We start from the raw sequence: 23,233 nt of genomic DNA, 5'->3' as shown, positions 1-23,233 counted from the left end.
AGACAGGGGTGAGTACTTTCAGCCCCCCCCCCCCCCCATTAGATTAATGACAAATCTCTCTGTTTATTGATATAAATAAAATGAATCGCTTCAGTTTGATTATGCCAAAGAGGTTTTTTTCCCAGTTCTCCTCAAGTGCTCAAGGTTAGATTGGCCACATTCGGGGGGGTGCGGGGCCGGGGGGTCCTAAACAAATCTCTGTCCTACAGGACATCCTCTCATCTGGGTTTGTCTGGGGAGGGGCGGTGGGGGGGGGGGGGATGACGTGATCCCCTTTATTCAAGCCAATAAAGAAAATGGCAGTCGAAACTCGGACTCCGTGTCTCCTGTCAAATTCAATAAGGTATACTTTAATGTTTTCTTTTAATCAACCAAATTGCATTATACAATGCCACACAGCTCGCAAGGCAGCAGGGTGGGGGGACGATGAGGGACTTCTTGGGCATTTATGATATTAGGTGAAATGGGAAAATGGTTCTGGGGGAGGCAGCCGGCCGGTGACTCATCCCCCCCCCTCTACCCCATATCGTCAGTGCTGGGGCAGACAGGCAGGCTGGACGAACCTTATAGCACGGACGTGTTCCTTTTCTTGTCATTGACTTTGAGATGCAGGGCCGCTGTCGCTCGCTCGGGCCTCTCCAAACTCCTGTCTCGTCGCCGCACGCCTCTGCCTCCGCCCAAGCCGTCATCACTCACAGCGCAACGCCGCCGCGGATCACCGCCGCGTCTTCTACCTCGCTTGCTCCCGTGGCGGCCGAGCAGACGGCGCCCAAGGACATCATTAAAGTCCCTCCATTTCGACAGATGAGGACATGGCGTACAGTTGAGGGATCGGCTTTCTCTGCCTCGTAATTGCCGCTGGGCCTCATGGCCCATATACAGTTACTGGTGTTATTAGAGTTGCTGTGGTTTTTCACCTTGGACCACCGGATTCTGTCTCAGCTTAGAGCTTGTGCTCTTTTCTGGGCCAGAGGGAGTGCGAAATCCTTCCTGACATGTGACTCGAGACAGGAAAAAGAGGCCTGATCGAGTACATTTCCCTTCTCCTCCACATCCTGTGATGAAAAACAGCTTTGAACAAGCATCTTACATGTGGTCCATCAAGCACTCCTTGCTTTGTGTCATGGGGTGGGGGGTGTGGCATAATTCATGGCCTGTGGAGGTGGGTGTGCAGTTTGTAGGCTGGCGTGGAGTATGCAGGCCAGCACAGAGTATAGAGGCTGATGCAGGATGCCTCAGAGTACGGAGGCCACCATAGAGTGTGCAGGGCAGCACAGAGAATGCAGGCTGGTTCAGAGCTTGGAGGCCGCTGTAGAGTATGCAGGCCGGCATGGAGTATATAGGTTAGCATGGAGTATGGAGGCTATGATGGAGTATGGAGGCTGTGGTGCTGGATGCAGGCCAGTGTGGAGTATGAATACTGGTGTGGAGTATGCACAGAGTTTGAAGGCCACCACTGAGTATGGAGGCCTTCGTAGTGGATGCAGGCCAGCCAGAGAACGCAGGGTGGCACGGAGTATGGGAGCCGGCGCAAAATATGCAGGGAACAATAGGCTGAGGACCGGGCCCAGAGCAATGACTGTGGCCACAAAGTCACTTTGACACGATAAATCAGGCATCGGATAACGGCAGGAGGCTTCATTAGGTGATTTCAGGCACACTGGCAGGCAGCCACACGCACTGGCCTCTCAAATGGACATTGATTTTTCAATAAATCCAGAGCCACAAGCCAGTTTCAATGTAGTGGAGAGGACCCGTCCTGGGACCCGCCCTGTGTGCCGTCCTGGGACCCCCACCCGTGCCCCCCCTCCCCTGGGCATTTCCCTCAGACTCACCCATGGCATGCACTTCTCACCCTTTTTGGGTCAAGCCATCCATTCCTGACCTCCAAACCATACTCTCAGCTTCAGTTCAGCTTCTGTAAATTAAACTTAGTTGCAGTTCAGCTTCTGTAGACATTACTCTCAGCTATAGTTTAGCTTAAGTACATGTTTTCCCTCACTTGCAGTTCAGCTGTGTTAGAGACATCACTCTCAGCTTCAGCAAATGCACCTTCTTAGTTGCAGTTCAGCTTCTGTAGAAATTACTCTCAGTTACAGTTTATCTATTCTGGAACACGCATCCCAGGATGCTTTTGTCCTCTTCTTGAACAATCACACAGAGGGGGGGGGCAGAGTTACAAAGGCAGTTTCTGTGGGACCTTGCCAGAGACACGTCTTTGCTGACAGATGTGCACAGCTCACGATGAAGAACAGCATCGTGTCACCAGGTCAGCTATGAACACATTTACACTCATATGCAAGCCTGACTATATATTCATTTTGCGATATAGAGCTTGCAATCTATATTCAGCACACCTCTAACTGGCACGGTAATCAATTACCGTAAGAGCTGCTTCTTTATTTATGCAGAGGACGAGACAGAAGCCATCCCGAGTGCAATAAAATTTTGCTAATGCTTAGTGAGGACTCATTAGTAATAAAAGGTCACTGGTCGACAGCTATGAGGTCATCTTAACTAAAAATGAAATTATCGAACTATAAAATGAGCATGTGGGCCGGCGGTCAGCAGGGGGAGGTGACTGAGCTGGCCGGGGCGGAGTGTTCCAGACTCCATGCCAGAAGGTTTCCATGTCCCCTTCGGAAACCCAATAAAGGCAAAAAGGGATTTTAAAAGCCCCAGGTAAAAAAATAAAATAAAATAATAATCCAGAATGGCGCGATTAGTTTTCGTTGCTTTCAACGTTAGCCCAGACCCCCAACACACATGCGCACACTCCATTTACCAAGATTTTAAAAAATAAATAAAAATAAACCCAAATATGATGAAATGTGCCGTTTATGTCGATCCCCAACACACCATAAATCTGTCACCCGGGGCTGATTTGTCCAGGTTAAACATTGCTTCCTCCTGAGGTCAAAGGGTCTTTCTGTCAACAGTTTGGCGGCAGTAAAACCCCACATTGGCAGATTGCATTCACCTGCAGGGTGGGTGACGGCGTGAAGCCCCCCACCGTATGGTTTAGTGCTTAATTCTCTCCCTGGCATGAGCCAAACTCTACACTCCCTTTTATTTGAATTTGATTTGCCAACATATGATTAATGTCATTAATCATTTTTACGTGCTGCACAATAAACTAAACTGAATGAAAATGATACGTTATTATGAAACGTTTTTTGCTAAGTTGAAAATGAGAATGAGCTCCATGACATAGATGCACTCAAAAAAAAAATCAAAAAAGTATTTTTTTTGACGCTCAGAGTTGAATCTTGTGTTCTGCTGCTTGGGCTTTCCCATTCATGCAGTATTCCAGCACTCCAAACACGAGTTCATTTTAAATTTACAGGATACTGCCCCCAGGGTGATGAAAACGACAACTATGTGGACATTTTAATTGTTTTTCATAGGGTTCTGGGAGCCTCAGCTCTCCTCACATGATGTATGGCAGTGTCCATTACTGTGGCCTAATCCTTCCTCTGCATAATGACTTCCTTGTCCGTCAGAAACACACATGCAGCCGCGCTGCCAAGAATTACTGCCCGGTCGTGCCCCAACATGGGGGTGCAAAGGTCTGGTCAGCCACCCAGGCTGTCGGCTGAAACACGTGGGGCTCAGCAGCTGACAGGTCTGACTGCAGCTCACCCCAGTGCATTTTTGTCCTCGTGTATCTTGATGTCCACACCAAATAAAGCATTTGTTTTGCTCCGCTGCCCGTCTCCCTCCCTCTTCTCTTTGGCAGAAAAACTTACCGTGTTGTTTAAGTTATACTGACGCCTCCGAGGCCAGAAATGACACGTTCAATCAGTGAAAGATTTGACAAACACAAAGGAGGGATTATTTGGGAGGGCAGCGTTCAAAAGCTCACAGCGGTACCATGAACCACACACAGCCTGCCGCCTCGGGGGTGGTGGGGGGGGGGGGGGTACTGAAAATGGGTACCAGGAAGGTGAAGAGGGCGGTCGATGCACCGGACAACCGAGAACATGGCAGAGAGGGAAAAAAATCCTATGTTAAAGCACTGGGACACTCACTTTTAATATAGTAACCTTTCAATTCTCTGTAAGGTGGCAAGATTCTGAACACAAACTGTTCACGATGCCACTCCGCAAATAAAGAGGCGGCAACAGGAAATGACATCGCTCTGGCCGACATCTTCAAGAAAGGGGCGGGGCCAATCCTGTCCTGACAGGTGCCCTCTAATGTCACCAAGCACCTGCCCTTCTCTGTCAGGGCCAGTCCGCAAGGGCACTGGGGAAAGGAGAGCAGAGTAGATGAGGTGTGTGCCCCCAAAGCGGGGAGGGGCTCATATTTCCTCAACCTGTGTAAACTGATGCTGCTCAACTTTATCAAAATGACTGACTGGCTGCGAATCATGTACCAAGGTTTAATACTGAGACCTGGAAAGCGTAAAACTATAATTTTATTTTGGACATGCAGGAATCAGAAGCAAGCGTGATGTTAATGACATCATCAGACAGTCACTTTTGACTATTTTTGAAGACGACTAATATCTTTTTGGATGTAAAATCAAATAAAAAGCAGAATTTAAGTTTATTGAAGACTATTGCACATAATTGGAACTGGAAGTCCTAAAATTAATCCCATGTTACAGGAAAAGGGAGCTTATCAAGTTATTGAGTCTTTATTTATCAATTTCTGCAGAATGTGCCAAAGGGAAAAAGACATAAAACTGATATACAGTGTAAAGCAATTTGATGATGAATGGCTACTCACCGCTGAATGTTTCCATCTCAGCTTCAAGTCAATAAGGCTCATAACAAAAGGCCACTCAAATTGAATCTTAATGTTTGGATAAAGTTTCACTTTCTCATGGGAAAGGTTTGCACTTGAAAAATTGAAACCTCTTGAACTCAACGCCTGAATGCAAATAGAGCGATGTCAAAGTGAGAGGCCCTTTTTAGCTGCCCCGTGGGAGTGTGCCGGGGGCCTGCTCGAGTGCACCTACGGCAGGGGCCCACGCGATTTGCCATGGGGCTCCGCGCATCAGAGAGGTCGCGTGTGATCGCAATTGAAATCGGATGAAATGGAATTCTGAGGGCGGTTCAGATGTAACTAAATACCCATCTGTTTAGCAGAAAAAGCATGAAAGACCATTTCAGCATCTCTCCGCTGCCCAGTCCGGACTTGCACAAATGTGCCTAGGATTTACTTGCTCTTTAATGAGGCTCAGTAGTCCAATATTTTATATATTACATAGATTAATTTGTCATGTACAGTCCAAATTGTAGTAAGATGAGATTCCAATAACGGAAATGTCAAGTGAAAATAAAAATTATAGGCTTACTTAAAACATTACAGACTTTCCAGCAAAGAAAAAGATCTGACAGACTTTTGTTTTTGATTCTGTGCTCCAGTTCAGGAATTATAACCACCGAAAAATTCTATCCCAGCATCTGCTTCAGTCTGGTGCCACTAAACAGTGATTCTTCAACCAGCCTGGAAGTGACATGATGTTGCAATGCATCACAACACACCACACCCATTGAACGCGCCTTGTGCCGATTCTGCTGTAAAAGGCACTATATATATATATATATATATATATATATATATATATATATATATATATATATATGAATGTAAAATGATTGCATTTAACCTGGATTTGCACCAAACATGCATTGTATTTGAAATCAGTTCTTTAAAAAAAAATCTATACATTAAATCTTACTTTAAAGGTTTTATTTGCGAATTCCAGCTCTAAGTCTAGGCATGTTGAAACAACTTGCTATTGTTGTTCCCCCCACCATGGCATGGGGATGTTAGCATGTTGTTCTGGGACGTTAATTACAGTGTCACACTGTAGTCCCATCACAAATGAGCCTCCTGGAATTAGGGCCTGTAAATTAAGAGTGAACCCCACTGTTATTGTTGGCACGTTCTCAAGGACGTATGACGCCATATGCGGACGGAAGACTGTACCATTACGTTAGACTAGGGGTGACCAGCTTTGAGTTTAATGCGACTGGCACCTGACTTGTTTTTCAGGGTTTCTTTTTTCAGATTTTGCCCATGGAGGCCAACTTTCTCCATGCGCACTTTGCACTGTGCCACAGTCTCGGCACAGTAAAGCAGAACTCTAAGACATCATCACTGTCTGAATTAGTGCGATTATCATGTCAGGCCGTTCGAGCTAAAACACGCCGTGAATGTAAGCATCCACAGAGCACTGAAACGCCCTACCGTTACTGGTAGTAAAGTCAGCAAGATGTAGATCTGTCCGCTCTACAGCCTGCTCCCCATCGTAGCGTTTTTATTACATGTTTGACTGATTCATTTGTACTCTTGGAGAGCATGTCTGAGAATGTGCGTTTCCCACTCCAGCACGACTATTAACAAACTCCAGACACAAACCAAGGAGTCTTTCGTCTTCTGAAGCTTGAGAGAACCATGCTCTGCATTGTGAGCTGTGCCGTCTAAGGGCCCCCTTCACAATCTCAGCATGCATTCTCCTCTTCAAAGCGATGTGAGACTGCCTTCCAGTCGCTCTTGTGTTTTCATAAAAAGTCATTTGTAAGCATGTTCTTGACTGATAACTGTTCAAAATGCTTTAAACAAATTTCCCACTACTACCTAACCAACACAGGGTGGGAACCAGTCTGACATCCATATCTTCATGGAAAGTCAATCAATCTCGCTGCAGAATGAAACCAACTAAGTAGCTAACGAGGACAAGCAAACCCCAAACACACAGACCAGGGGTAAGGTTTGAATCCCCAACTCAAAAAATGTACTTCTACAGTGAACCCACAGAGTCACCATAATCTAGATAAAGTCCCATAACTGATGTTATCTCAGGTGTTTAATGACTGCTAACACAAGCCATGCAGCAAACCACAGGCTAAATTGAGTAAAACAACTGCTGTTAACCTCAAAGTGCATTGTGGGAAATAAGAATCCTGTCCCCCCTCTCTTGCAGGTATCCTAACTGAAAATGCCTGAACTCAAGGGTCATTTTGCCTCATTATTAAGCAAAGTACCGCCACCACCCCCTCCCTCCCACAACACTTTCCAAGGTGAAGGTAAGCTGCGGTGACTCACTGCCACACTGCAATTTAACGTTTTTCCCATTTTTTCATGCAAGCCGTGACATTACCTCTCAGAGCTCGGAGCGGATTTTATCACTGTAATTGATTTATGTTAGGGAAATGTGGCCTAATTTCTAATTGCCACTCAGAAAAGTTTTATAATGTCTTTTGGTCTTGCGAAGAATAATAGATTTACGCAGATACCTCAAGGGTGTTAACACACTGCTAAATAAAATGACTTTGTGCATGTGTGTGCGTGGCTGCATCAGTGAGTGGGCAAGTCTGTGTCATCACAAGGCCTCAAGCTTTTTTGAAATGAACAATTTCCCCAATGGATGCTCGTCTTCCAAAGGAACACACACGTAACAATGTCTCCCTAATTAAGAGCCCCAGTGACGTAAAACTTGGGCCTCCTTCGGATTCCTCCTGGCCCATTATGGGATTGGAAAGCTGTCCTAATGAATGAATTTCTGCTGTCGTTTTTCTGAATTAGAACTTGGATGCTGCCAGTGAGCTCACTAACTCTTCTTCCGATTCGTCCCTAAGTAAACCGTGGTCAGCGACGACAGAGCTGCAGCCGTTCAGAGCCAAGACCCTTGTAATCATGGCTTGCAGCCTTCCTGACCCGAAGCAGTATCTCGTAATGACTTGGAGTCCTGGAACGGTGGAAGGGATAGACTGACAGACCCACTGGCTCTGTGCCAGGTGCGCAGAGGACCGGTAGGGATCTGACAAAATTCATCGACGAAATTAAGGTAGGGTCACACTCAAGGGTAAAAGTGAAGGAGCTTCCAGTTACTGTGTTGGTAATCGCTAAGCTAGCTGTCATTCAAGGTTGTTTCCCAGTTGTGGAGGGTTACTGGGGGGGCCGATGCCTTTCAAATTTAAAAGATCGAATAGATTCCGACTGAAGGTATTCTTTTTGGATTTTTGAAAAATTATTTTTATAGTGAAGGAAAATTATGACGTAATTGGTACAATGGCCCGATAGGTGCACATGAATTTCGTTCCAGCTTTTTAGTACAGAAGACCCTGTTTGCAACCGTCCATTTGATAAGAAACCATGACTTTACTAGGAGTCCCTGTGGTCAAGGTGAAAGGTACAATTTTTGACAAACTAAGCATAAAATACATAATACAAGGTCAAGGAAGAATTTTAAGCTGCCCCAGAATGTATGGAAGTCACATGCAGGACGTCACAGAAGACCATCGTTATTGGTATTCCTGAGGAGAGGTCAGGAGATGACATCATACAAATCATGATGCAAACGCAGCAGTCCACTTGGAGATATGATACAGAAGTAAAAGAAAACATGGTTATGATGCAGAAATATTGAGACCTACTTGCTGGACAAATGTCTTACCCCTTGAACTCAATCACACTTGACTTTTGGAGCATTTAATTTTTTCTACACAGGAATTTTAACACTTTGTTTCCCATCTGCTTTTCCTTAAGCTACCCCCCCCCCCCCCCCCAGTTTGTTATGGATTTCACCATAGTCCTCTAATGCTTTAATCATTCTCTTAAGACATACATTGGAAAGCATGTGAAATTCTGAATACTTGTCCTCAGATTCTCAGCATTTGAGGTCACATAAGGATAATTGAAGACGCCACTGCCTGACAATGAGACGACGTGATTATGTGGGACAGCCAAGGAGTCCAATCAGAACCAGACCACGACTGGCCTCTGATCTTTCACACAGGCCTGCAGACTCACACCACTCCAATCACAAGATCTCAGTTGGTCCAGCCTGGCTAGTGCTGCCCTCTGATCCGGGGTCACGAAAACATACCAGTAAAACAGGTCAATACCAACCATTGCATTCAAGTTTATGCCATAATTGGATATTTTGTGGTTTGACTATAAGGTTTTATACAGCAACATTTTACAAGGTCCATAAAGCTTTCACAGAGGTAGGATTGACTTTCCATAAATGTAAGGTGTAAGGGAAAGACTGTTAACTTCAATACAGGAAATGGGAGACACCAAGAGGCTTTTAGGAAAATTCCTGTCTACAATTTAATATAAATTTACAGGTTCTTTACTTACAGTGTTTATTTCAGAAAAGCTCATGGCGCATGGATCCCAGAAGCTCAGACCTTGTTAAGAGGATCCAAATGAGGAAGCAGAAAAACTATTACTGCCAAAACTGAAATACAAAACCGTGGTAGAAAATCCAGGCAGGACGTTGCAGAACAGAGCAAAGGCAACCGAATCCAAGTCGTAATCATCAAATCTGTATTCAAAACACACGGAATAGTCCGTAGGTCCGATCGGTGCGATACAGAGGAGCTTATCGAACGCGAGACAAGAGACTGAGAATGAGAAGACAAAGACACAAAAGTCATACGCAAAAAAATGGGTAGCCAGTATAGTGAGAAGAGGTAGTACCTTGTAAAGAAGTAACTAAAAACTAGGTTCTAACTACAGGTGCCCTAAAACTCTGGTGAAGCAGAATGTGCCTAAGCTAAGAGTGACTGACCAGTCGGGCACAAAGGAGAGGAGAGAAAAGATCTGAATGAGAATGAGGGAAATCGACAATAAGCGAAGTATCCCAGACATCACAACTGCTCCTCAGGACCACAGACGTCCCAGTCCACCAATTATTGTAACTGCCCCACACGGCACCTATAGTCCAGTGGGGAAGAGACAGAATATGTAGGTGCAGAGCAACACAAAAACGAGGGGGAAGTTCAGATGATTGTAAAAAGGCCAGTATACCTGAGACTGAACTTCTTAGAAGGAAGATGGAATTTAAAGAATGAAAACCCTGACCCATTGTCTGTGAAAATAGGGGATTCCGGTGGTGGTTGTGGTCAGCACATAATCGGCCCTAATGTCTGTGGATACTTTGCTTATTGTCAATTTCCCTCATTCTCATTTAGATCTTTTCTCTCCTCTCCCTTTTGGGCAGTGGAATGATTGTAGGTTCGAATCCCCAACCAGCAAGGCACCACTGAGGTACCCTGAGCGAGGTACCGCCCCCAGGCACTGCTCCGTGTGTGCTGAATTATCTGCCCCCTGTTATGTCACGATGTCACATAGGGGTTAAATGCAGAAAACACATTTCGTTGTTGGGCACTGTGGTGTGGTGTGTCAACAATGACAATTAATCACTTAATTCTAAATTCTTTTTTTGGGTCCAAATGGCCCTCTTGAGTTGGATAAGGACCTTCATCCACACAAGGCGATTTCTTCAAAACTACTCATCAATGGCTGGAACATAACTGACTTCTGTTTTCTATGGGAATAGATGAGATTGCTACCACAGAAGACACTGGTTCCAGTCGATCTGTTTGCACGCACAATACCGTCTGAGTTATTGTCTGATCTTCTGGTTCAGCCACTCAGTTAGTGAATGAAATCCAGATGACAGACTACTGACATAGAGGCACACACAGTACATGTTCAATGTCGTATCATAGTTACGGTGTGTATTGGGAAAGCTTATAACGGTAAAATGCACAGGGAAGTGCCTCAGAGCAGTGGTGGGAAACCTGTTTCATGGTGGGCTAGTGTGGGTGTGGGTTTCTGGGGTGACCTCTCAATCAACCAATAATAAAACAGTAGCTCCAACTCCAGTCCTGGGGACCCACTGTTATTGGCTGCCTGCAAGGCCATTTCAAAAACCCGCACCCATACCGGCCCTCTAATGGAACAGGTCCCTCACCCCTGCCTTAGAAGGTGCACCATAATGTTTGGAAAAAATGCCCCCCAGACCTACCAGCAAAGCATGCACCTCAATGACAAATGATGGGGCAGAGTCAAACAGCTTCTCTAGCTACCAGAGAGCATTGCAAGTTGAGTCATTCCATTTGACACTTGCTTTGCAAGTAAGGGAATTTACTGGTGCGGCAACTGTAAAAAAAAATTCGGATAACGCTTCAGTAGAAATTAACAAAGCCCAGGAAACATTGTTGATCCTTGACCATTCTTGGCTTGAGTTACTTTCACACAGTAGCTGCTCCCTAGAACACTACCTAGCAAAGTGATGGTTGTCTTATGGAATTTACACTTCTTGGAATTTGTCTTGGCTTAGAGAATGTTTTCACTGAACTTCTGAAGTACCTAGTGCAGAGGTGTCAAACTCCAGTCCTGGGGGGCCAGAGCCCTATACATATTTCAATTTCCCCTCATTTAACACACCTGATTTAACTCCTTGCACCTCCTTGTGCTAATTATCACACAGCATTTGAGCTGAATCATTTGTGGTGGAACAGGGAAAGAGCTAAGCTACACAGGGCTCCGGCCCTCTGGGAATGAAGTTTGACGACCCTGACCTAGTGCGTTAAACTGGGCCCTGCTCTACCACAATACAGGAATAAATGCCGTTGGATATACCTCCAGCACTCCTCCCATGTTAAGAGTGCTCTTCCTAATTGTATGGAATCAGGATCAGGTGACAAAGAGGTTAGTCACATATACTAGTGGCTAAAATTGTGGAAACACCTAGCATTTTTGCCATTATGCTTTAAAAATTACACATGAATATTGCCGCTAATATTTATAATCAATCAAATGTTACAAATATCAAACATTGGATGATTAAGTAAGTAACTGGAATAAAGTTCTGTAGTCTTTAAAAATTGTAAGTGTTTCCACAACTCTGGCCACTGGTGTATGTTAGAATTGTACAGGGGCAGATACTGTATGGGTCTTTTTTGGTACTTCTTACTGTCCAGAGCTATAAAATGTATATAAGCATCTCAGCAAATGATTCTAGATTGTACACATCACCCTAGAAAACCAACTCTGCTTGTGGATCCAAAGTTGACCCAGAACCTGCAATGCTCTCATGCCCATCTCCCCCTAGTGTGGCTCCAGTGACCCACACCTGTTACTTGCTTTGTCTTACCTCTCGTTTCAGCCCTCGTGTGGATCACTCTAGCTGCCTCTCGTTTGCTCCCTCGTCAGTCTTGTACAAGAGTGCCCCCCTGGGCTGTCATTGAAGTCATTCCATTTGTATACTCCAGCGTTTATCCCGTCTTAGCTTGGCTGTTTGATCCATTGAGGTCTGCTTTGTTTTGCCCTGCTCCTATGCCCTTTCAAATAAAGCCCCTTTTCATTTCGTTGACTCCTGCCTTGGACTCTGTGTGTTCGGAACGTGACAACATGGTGAGCAAAGCAGACTCCCTCGATTTTCTTCCTGCTGCCAGTATCTGAAATTCGACAGTAAATTCAGCTGTCGTATGATTCATCTGGCATATTTCCCATGAATAAATTCCTAAATCCTGGCCGGGAGGAGTATGATTAAATTTAAAAAGTGTGTAGGATTGTGTCTCTGAGTTCAGTGTCGTGCCATTGTGATGTCATAAGAAGGTCGCCGGCTCTTGAGCTTTTCCTGTCAATTAAGAAAAAATGGATCTTTTCTCTCCTTGTGCAGAACGTCTCACGAAGAAGCCTATACATTTACTCAGATTATCATCATGTCTTTCTGGGGTAGCAATAAACATAATAGCAGCAGGCAACAAACTGGGAACTGTGGTCGCCATTACTAAGGAACGGATGAGATTGAGATTTCGTTATCTTTCCTTTACATGCTTAGTAGGCAAGATGGTAACACTTGCAGAGAAATTAAGCCAGGGAGATTTAGGCCACACCCTCAACACTCTGCATTTTTACACGGCATCTCCCACATCACTTGTCCTTTCCTCACATTCTGGAAGACGAGGGCTTCTCTCCTCCACTAAATGTGTTTTCTGTGCGTCTCTATGAGGTGAACTCATACAGCGCCAGGGTTTCCATTCCCTCCTGTCTTTTGAGATTGATATTTTAACTGAATTCAGGTGATGCCTCATGGGAAACCATTGCTCTCAACTCCAGTTACGTTGATATTACAGACCACCAAGGGTGGAGTAGTGGGTTGGATTTCGATGGTCCTTACTTACGGATATGAAGGTTATGGTTAGGTTGGGTGAACGTGTTGCGTTTAGGTTTGGTTAGTTTAAGTCAGTGGGTTAAATTACTTGGGGCTGAGCAAGACGTCAGCTTGAAGCTGCTTAAATGAATTCATTAAACGGTGCACTTCTTCTTTAAAGTGACTTCAGGGGATGATGCGGCATGAAACAACGATCAAACGAAGCAGAAATGCAAAAGTCAGTGGTCGCCAATGCGTCGACCACAGAGAGCCAATGAGTAGCCAGCACAACAGTTATTAGAAATCGGATGTCTTTTTAAATAATTTTTTGTATGTCACATACAAAAAGCATTTGCCTTTGTCTCAGACGAGTCCCCCCCCCCCCCAATCCCATCTGTAGCCGCTCAGGATATTTTCTTTGTAAAAGTAGCTCACACTGTCTAAAATGCTAGAAAACACATGCATAAGTAGTGCCGGTGCAGTACAATTAACACAATTTTTAAAAGCACACAACGCAGCACAGAGAAAACACCGCGGTTTGCAAAGCCGGCCTGCTCGCTGACAAAAAGCCGCCGTTTGCTGAGACGGCTCCCTGGGACGGATCACCCAGGAGGTCCCCGAGCCTTCACCCTGAGCTGAAGTAGGAGCCGACACACAGCTCCAGCGATCAGCACTCACAAACACATGTGAGTGGCTGTGGCCCAGTTCCAGAGGACGTCCTGGTTCCTGAAGGTGGCCCATAGCTTCTCAAAGTGCAACAAAGGAACCTGTGCTGTTGAAAGTAAACAACCTAATATCTGGCTTCTCTTCCACTAGAGCTCTCTCTCCCGAAGCTTGGGCGCCCAGTCGCGGCCCTTCTCCACCTCCCCTGAAAACATGTGGTCTGCGTTTGAAGCAACATCCATGAATTCTGAGGAACTTGGTTAAAAGCCCTTAAAATGAATGGAATTCCACAGTCCAAAGGTCACTTGGATGTGAATTTGCAAAACTGCTTTAAGGTCTTCCTCAAAACTGGAAGCGATTTTCTGATTTTCTGCCTCTGCAGAACACAGCTCTTTTTGGCTTGATGTGAAACAATGCGCTTATCCTTTTGCTTTCAAATATGACTGTTTCTTTAAAAAAAAATTATTAAGATTATGTATTATTCATTTATTGCGTATGTTAAAATACGGCTGCATTCTGAAAAGCAGTTTAGGCAAATGTGCATTTTCCGTTCATCCTAGTCTGCAAACCATGATGGTGTATCACGTATCAATTTTGCTTTGGAAATTAATTTCTTTGAATTATTACTTATTTCCTTTTATTTTTACTGACCAAAAAAGCAAAAGTCTATACAATGGTATTATTGTGAAGGTGTTCGTTTCTCTACACATGTATGTATCTATGTTTTAGAAAGACCTGCAATCATTGGTCATGCATACAGGAGAGGGGAAGGGGACAGACCTGAGCACACAGGCATCCCCCCAACATCACCAAGCTTCTTTGAGAGATAAATCTGTTTATGACAATATTCTCACAACCATTGGACAACAGCGGCTAGCATTAATGAGTTTTTCATAAAAAAATTAAAAAGAAACGTACAGTATCAATGACACATCTGCACACACCTACTGAAAATCATTTTCAACAAGATAACAACACCAAGCAGACCTCGGGGTCATGCAAGTACTTGTGAACAAGGAAAGAGATGGAGTACTGTGACAGATGACCTGAACCCTATAGAGCTGGTTTGGAATGAGTTTTATCGAAGAGTAAGTGCAAGGCAGCCAACTTGTGCCCAAAACGTGTGGAAGCTCCTCCAGGACTGTTGGAGAATCATTCCAGGTGGCTACATCTGGAAGCCGGATGAAAGAATGACGAGTCTGCAATGCTGCCATCGAAGCAAAAGGAGGATTGTTGAAGAGTTGAAAACAAAGTTTTGAGATGTTGAACACTTCTCTTAGCCATTGCAATACATGACATGTACTACTTCAGTACCACAAGGCCTGTTGCTATAAGGTGAATAACATCCATCCATCCATTTTCCAAACCGCTTATCCTACTGGGTCGCGGGGGTCTGGAGCCTATCCCGGAAGCAATGGGCAGGGAACAACCCAGGATGGGGGGCCAGCCCATCGCAGGGCACACTCACACACCAGTCACTCACACATGCACACCTATGGGCAATTTAGCCACTCCAATTAGCCTCAGCATGTTTTAGGACCGTGGGGGGGAAACCGGAGTACCTGGAGGAAACCCCACGACGACATGAGGAAAACATGCAAACTCCGCACACATGTGACCCAGGCGGAGACTCGAACCCGGGTCCCAGAGGTGTGAGGCAACAGTGCTAACCACTGCACCACCATGCCGCCCCACAGTAAACAACATATATAAAACAAATACATTAAGTATGCTGATTTTGGGCTGGTACTGTACTTTTGCAAAAATGAGTCATATTGAGCTCTGAACATCTGAAGTCTAAGGTTTTCATTCTATGCATTTTTTGTTGATTCAATGGTGGTTTTCCATTACAGAACAAATAACTAACCAGCTGCATCCTGGAACCAGGAAGAGGGAATATCCTTTTCAGGAAGTTCTCTATCTGTTTCAGTTTTCAGTCCTTTTTGGTACCTCTTTTTAAAAACGGTAGATGTTTTGGTTTGCTGTCCCCATATATGTGACAATAAACAGATACATTAAAATGTATGTAAATAAATCCAGGAAGAGATAGGATGCAAAGGAGGGGAAAATGAAGCAATTGATTTGACATGTTTGCTGTTGTCTGCGTGAGTCATAGCTAAAGTGAATTCCTTTGGCCAGTGATTTCGAGTCCCATTCGGGAATGTCTCAGTCATTTCAGACATGAATATGAGACTCTCCCATCCACTGAGTCATCCCATTTAGCGTCTAATCTTGCACACGACGTCATTCGTTAATCATGTCAGCTTGGTGGATTTTTTTTTTCCCACTCATGGCCGACCAAAGAACTGCAGAGGAAATCTGGAACTGAGAAAGATCAAGTAGCCTGACTCGCACCAAATCCTTGGCCTGCTATAAAGACAGGTGAATATTTGTGGGGCAGGCTGGGAAAGGTGAGGACGACATCAGGGTACCACCGGCAAATGCCGAATGGACTCCCTGAATTGGATTCAGTTGTATACTTATACTCAATGTTGGCACACAAGCCCAGTGTGGGTTCTGATCAGCATCGAGGTCACTGCATCAGCCCCACAGTCTCAAGGTTGTCCAGGATTTCCTAAGAGTACTGTGAGTAGGAGTGCAGACATCATTTGGGCAGTGCTGTGGCACCATCATGAAAGAAAACATTTTCCATCAACTGGAAATCGGCAGATTTTTTTAGTAATGCCTAAAGACAGGGGTTCCGTAAGGGGGTATAAACACCTCGGCAGATTCTGGGATCTTTTGAATTATTTGTAATATCGTAAAATATTGTAAAATCACTGCCTGAATGTACCAAGTCTTTAAGGGGGGACGGGGGTCCAAAGACTTGCAGCATAAATCTCTCTCATTGGTTCCTAACCCAAAGATCAGCACGCTTCCTGATTCAGGGAAGGGGGCCTCTTTTATAGTGGAAACCACTGGCTCAGCAATGTGGCATCCCACAACTCCCCGGTATCTTCCTGCCCCCGTTTTGCTTTCTGCTGTCATTTAGGCAGGAGAGCAAGGCGACGTATTCCTGGAGTTGGATCCTAGGGACGCGTGTTGAAGTGGCGCCTCAGTGCAGGATCTCAGTGCCGTTGATGTGAGCACTGAAAAATGCGTGTGAAAGGACACACGTCTGTAATCGGGTGGACCTGTTGGTGAATTAATCCCAGTCTTTTGAGAAGACAAACATTCTACTGGCAAAATAAGCAGGTCTGAGCTAAGCAGGTCTGACCACAAAGCCAGATCAATGACGCCTTCGCATGTGTCGTAACTGGCCCCCCACCACCCCAACACCAGCGCTAAACATCAGGTTCATATTTGTTTGACCTCTTCTGCTGTGCCATCTCTCCTTTACTGCCAGCCCTCCCCGTAAAGGGAATACGCAAACTTTGCTGAGCCTGGTGGTCTTGGTCACTAGAGCACGGAAATGCTTGTGTGAGCACTGTATCCTCTCTGCCTGGGAGCTCGCAGAACGGAGTCACACCTGGCTATCAGGGCGAGGCTGTAGATCCCCCATTAGAACATCATAAACTGGGAAGTAGGGCTGGAAATGGGATGGGAGCGGAGCACTGTAAACAGCTGACGCAAACTGAAATGGTTTGTGGGTTTTTTAATGGTCGGGTTTATTAGTTACATGCGGGAGGTCTAGAAGCTTCCGAACACCTCCTGAAGCTTAGTTAAAGAGACACTAATGTGTGTGTAGATAAATTTGCTCCAGCCTACTGCCAATCCAGCCCTCAAATCAGATTTAATGTGGGCTTTTTTTATGAAATCTGCCCACTTTGGGTCTGGAGAAAAAGCTTAGGATTGGTGTTGGCTCCCAGACTGAAGAGCTGAGCCTTGATCTCTCTACGTGGGAAATGTTACCTCCTGTGCATGTCGCTGTTCGAGTCCCACGAAACACAGGATCAGAAAAGCACCTCACATGTCGGCGACACGACAAAGAAAAGAAAAATTCACGGCACTGTGGCCCAAATTGAGAGTGCAGAACAATGATGAAGATAAAAAGAATGAACGGAGTTTGAACCAGAAGTAGAGAAAACACAGAAATAAGGGCACAATGCTGTTTACATTTTTTTTTAATTGGTATAATTTTTTATAGGTGTTTTGAAATGCAAGCTTCTGTTTTTAATTATCGATTACTCTGTGTGCCTCACGCCCACTTCTCAGGTGACATTGGTACTCTACGAAACGTGCCGAACGGTCTGCATCCCAGTCGTGTAACTTTATCTGCAGCCGGTGTCTGAACGCTGCGCGTAAGAATGACATTGAGTCTTAATTTTATGTAATTCAAAAGAATTTATTTTTATTATGCATAAAAGAGCAGAGCCCGGAAATACCTGAGACGAAATCAAATATTTAAGTGATGCTGTGGTTTGACAGCGCTACCAAAGGTCCAAAGGTCGATGGTGACTTTGTCTTTCGGATCGGCGGGGGTCATTCCCCCCCCCCCATGCTGGCTGGCCATATTACTCAGTATCATGCTCTTCTCATGACCTCCTGTTCTGGATTTCTAGTGCACATTACAACTCTTCAGTACAAATACTAAATCTACCATGTTTATGCACGACCGGTTATCGTTGTGGTTACATAATAACACTGGAAGTAGTATTATGGGCTGTAATTAAGGGTGATACTTATTGCTAGTTAGAGACCTGTTGAGTTTTATGTGGAATGTGTTTATTTTGACACCTATATGTCCTAATTTCTCAGTATTAGACATCTTAGTTTACGTCAGTGATCATGGGAAACATGACAGTCCACGTTTCTGCATCCTCCCAGCTCCCATCGCACCTGTACTTGGTATTCAATGTTTTTGATTGGCTGGGAGCTGGGAGGTAACAAAAATGTGGACTGCCTGGGTGTCCCGAGACCTGTAATGAGAAACACTGCCCTAAATGACTTTGAGTATCCCTGGAGTTACAGGCCTATGACCTTACCTCGTCTATACCTACCCTGAGGGGGATATTAATGACATCAGTAAAAATGCCCCCCCACCCTGTCAATAAACATATCAGTCTTTTCTGTAGAGCGGAAACCCTTAAGCAGCCGCTTGGGCCCTCAGCTCCACGCGGTCTCCCCCCCCCCCCCCCCCCCCGTGAGCAGATGGTCATGTCTGCCCATCGCCAAATATTTATTGCGAAGGGCCGTGGCTCAGCCTTGTGATTAATCTCTTTCACGCAGCGGAGCGGCAAGGAAACCTGGCTCCCTTCACGAAAACTCATTACTCTAAAGCGGCCGGCGCGATGCAAAGAATTTTTAAACACTGAGCATTTTTCGAGAAATATGTGTTACCTTCCGCTGTCCAGCTAGTCTGGGCAAGCTTGTGAGAGTCAAAGGGACCAACACGCACGCATTATGTTTAGCTGCTTAGCAGATGCATTTATCCATAACCAGTTGGAGTGGGTCCCTTTCCCGGGGTACAAGCAATTTACACCAGAAACCTTTAGGTTACTAAATCCGCAGCCGTCACTGCCACGCCTCCTGCTGATTTCTTGCCTAAGGAGCACAGATGACACAGGGATCAGCACAAAGCATTTCCATGCCATCCCATAATGAAGCCCAGACACCCGAGGTTGCTGACTGTGTCGAATGGACCAGTGAGAACAGCACGCAGGCGATTTATTTGATGGACGTTCGCTCTTCTGTTCTTCCTGCAGGCAGCAAGGCTTGGGCCGGTCCCATCTCAGCCTTCAGTGTCTGTCCGGCTTTAGCGGCCGGTCCCCTGGTGCCTGTCAGAGACAGTTGTGCGCCGCTTGACTGAAAGCTCACACAGCATAATGACGCACTGCAAACAGACGCAGTGTGCAGCTTCCTGTGGTTAATGAGCTGTAATTTGACAGCCCTGTGAATCTCCCATTATTTATAATGCACAGAGACCATGCTTATCGTTTCCTCAATGTAAAACATTATTTTTTGGACTCGAAAAATCTGAAAAAATAAAATCCAGAATTGTGGCACTCAGAACAGCCAATAAATCAAATTCCTATTTTATGTATTCAATATATTAGAAGCAGATCACAGACCGCAGTGTTGCAACTTACAACTGTTTCAGTAAGGAACTAAATTCCCAAAAGAATTGTGTACAGAATTCTGATCTATCTCAAAAAACTACCATGTGTCTATAATGGATACAACGGCTCACAAGTGCTGTCCAAATGTCTTGCAGGCACTAAATCTCTTCTGGTTGTTGATGTTCTGCAGGGTGGGTTTTGTGAGGGGGACACCGTGGGCATTGGGGTGCCATGCTAAAAGTAGATCTACCAGAAGCTTCACTTCAGATTATGCTTTGTCATCATGTGACTGTGCTTTGGGTAAGAGCCTCAGGCTATAGTGACATGATCCGTCTACTTCGCCATCTAAGAAACCATACTCAACCTCCTGGAAGCAGAGGAGACAATATTTTGTTTCAACCAACCAGCTGAGTGCTCTGTGACTGTGACTCTTTATATTCAACTGGTTGGTTGAAACAAAATCTTGGCCTGGATTCGTTTCTGGACCTGAACTATCCACCACTGCCTGCAGATGTGACCAGCTTGCGTCAGAAGTGAGGTGGGTGCATAATTTAAATCAGAAGGGTTGCCTACAATATTTAAATTATATCTTTTTGGGTTCCTTAAATCATTCCACATTTCCAAATGATCGTTTTATAATTAGCTATTGTAAACGACTCCACATGAAGTAGAAACCCTCACACGGCACATGTGAATACCATCAGCCATTCATCTGTTGGTTTAAGATAAGACTAAAATAATTATATATAAGAATAAAATTGTTAAAAAAAAAAACAAAAACACCTGGGGTTGAGTTTCAGCTCCAAGCCTCTGGCAGCGTTTTCGCGAATCCCCTCGAGCACTCGGGTAATGGTCTGACTGAAAAGGGGCTTTGTGTGACTGGCATCATCACGGCAGAGTCAGACAGTGTTCTGAAGTCGTATTAATATGGAGGGGAAAGCACAGCACATGTGGGATCCAAGTACGGGAGCGGAGAAGAGACGGTTGTCAAAGCGGGAGGAAATACGCGTCTAGGAAGGAACCGAAAAATTAATTAATAACGAAGGAAATTCTGGTTCGGCGTCAACTGTGGGTTTGAGGCTCCTTTGTCTGCTCCCTGAAAGGGAACATTGTCGAGGATGAAAAAAGAAAAAACACGTATCTATGAATGCTACTACGTAAACTACGGAGACAAACACGGTGTCTGAAACACAAAACACAGAATCACAGGCGGCCGACAGGAAAGGAGAAACACAAGCTGGAGGTAGCAGGCTGCAGCAAGATGACAGGTATATGCCACAGCGCGGGCTCTCTGCCTCATAACCAGCTCTGCGCATATAATATCCTCCATTGGTTGCCAAGAATGTTCACCCAGGAAGCTTTATAAGTAGCTAGTCCCGACTTCAGCTCTCTAATTAGGTCTCAAGACACGCGTGGAGCAAGCCGCACGGCTCCTGGCTGCTAAGGCGATCCGTGGGGGGGGTGGGATGGGGGGGGGGTTGCGGTCTCTGCTAACCAGCCTGGAAAGAACAACTGTCTGCAGAAGTAAGCGATGTGCGCCATTGTCTGAGCCTGCTGCCCCCATAATCTGACACGTGCCACCTCCCAACTGCGGAACCCGCTGCCAAGGACGCATGGGCCCCATGGGTCCCTCATCCCATAATTCCCCTAAGCTCCCCCTTCGGCCCAAGGGTAGCAGAGGATCATGGGAAACGGCTGCTCCATGATGCCGTTATTGCTGCCAGATGGTCTTAAACGAGGTGTGTGTGAGCACATTAATGCCATCCACTCCCATACTGACACACACACACACACACACACACACATGGTACTTTCTTTTCAACTCCGCAGTTTAGCTTCTTTTTAACACCAGTAAGACTTCAGGTCTAACTATCTGGGCAGGCAAGACATTTAAATCATCAAACAATCATGTTTTTAGTGGCCTTCTGTCTGTACAGAGGCTCCTCATTAGGGTAACCCCATTGGATTGTTCTGGGAAACGTCGCATTTCATTTGAAAGAAAGGAGGGAGGAGAAAAACAAGACAATGAGTTATTGTTTAAGAGTTCAGCTAAAGTTTACAAAAAAAAGTGAGAAAAGGAAAAATAGGAATATGCTTATTAAACATCAGAATAGTTTTTTTGGGGGTGGTATCTGATCCCAGTCCTGCTGTATTAATTGCACTTATTTTTCTAAAGTAAAAAAAAACAGAGTCTCTGACTACATGTAATTCACTCCAAGAAAGGAGCCCAGTATATCCTGTCAGGCTGGTCATCTACAGGAGACTCTAGTAAAAAATGATGTCGTTTAGTTATTATAGCAGTGACTCAGGAATGCTTCAGCAAACAAAGTGAAGTCTTAGTTCCTATATATGTACAAATGAGCCCCAAAAGGAAGCATTGAACTGTCTGTATTGACTCAGTGATCTCACGCTCAGCCATGATAAGAATGCAAGGCGCTCTCGTAAAAGCTTCAGAAAACCGAAATGCTGTGAGAGACCACATTTTACCGACTGATTCGATTAATCTTCAGCGGCTTCATTTCACCCGGCGTGAGCACAGTAGGGATTCGCTTCTTCTATGATTCGTGGGAATATGAGAATTTCTCATATTTGATTTGAAGACCTGAGTCACACCGCGGAATTATGAATTTATGATGCTTGATAGGTGCCTGTCTTGGTTACGACCCCATGGATGCACTTGGGGAAGATTCACTCATGTGGTGCTACGAGGAACTATTTGCCTGTTCTGGTCCCAGCAGCACCAAGGCCAGAAAGTTCCAGAATCACCACCGCCCTTTTCTTCACCTGTCATATAACTCCATTCCAAGTCAGAGGATCTCTCAGTTTCTCGAGAATACAGAGCGTCCAATCTGCAAGGTGGACCATTCTTTTAACAGCACGCCCCCCTACAGCTAAGGAGGGTTAGCAGTCATCAACATAGGGCCTCATCCACCTCACCGTCTCTAGTGGGGGTGGGGGTCATTTATTCTACCTTGAGTGACCTTCTCTTCTCGTCTACTTGAGCTGCAGAAGTCCTTCTCCTGAGAATCTAGGCTACTAAGGCTCCTTCAGGATTTTTTCCTCATCCTCCAAGTTGATGATGAAGATGATGATTATACCATGCACCCCGGTGTGAACGCCACAAACACTCTGTAAAATGCTCCTGAATAACTCCGTTGTGCTAACTTTAACGGTTCTTGGATGGACAGCATTTTACGTGATTAATTACACCATTTCTTTGCCTTCCTTTCCTTCAACCACAGAGGTAAACGCCAAGTTATTGTTGCTGTATTTTGCAGCGCTTGTTTAATTTCCTCAGTCACCGGGGGAACCTGGTTTTGAATTGAGTCGACGGACATAAGACCGTGTCACATGGCATGAGATAATCTCCTGCGGGATCACAGATTACAGGCAACACTAATAGCTAATCCACTACACTCTTTTTGACTCCAACTACAGCCGACAGCTTAAAGCAATTTTTCCCCGTCACTCACATAAGCTCTCACTTTCGCTGGCATGTGTGGATGCAGACGCCATGACTTGTTATTAAACAAGTAGTTTATCCCGATGTCTATGGATCTAAGTCACCCATTAGCCTTCTTTGGCTACGTGACAGCTGCTAGCACGTCTAACAGATACAAATAGTAGATTGCTGCACATTTGTCTTCTGCACAAAAACCTA

This window comes from Brienomyrus brachyistius, chromosome 9 (genome assembly GCF_023856365.1).
Source record: "Brienomyrus brachyistius isolate T26 chromosome 9, BBRACH_0.4, whole genome shotgun sequence".
NCBI classification, from domain to species: domain Eukaryota; kingdom Metazoa; phylum Chordata; class Actinopteri; order Osteoglossiformes; family Mormyridae; genus Brienomyrus; species Brienomyrus brachyistius.
Note: the sequence above shows the minus strand (reverse complement) of the source record.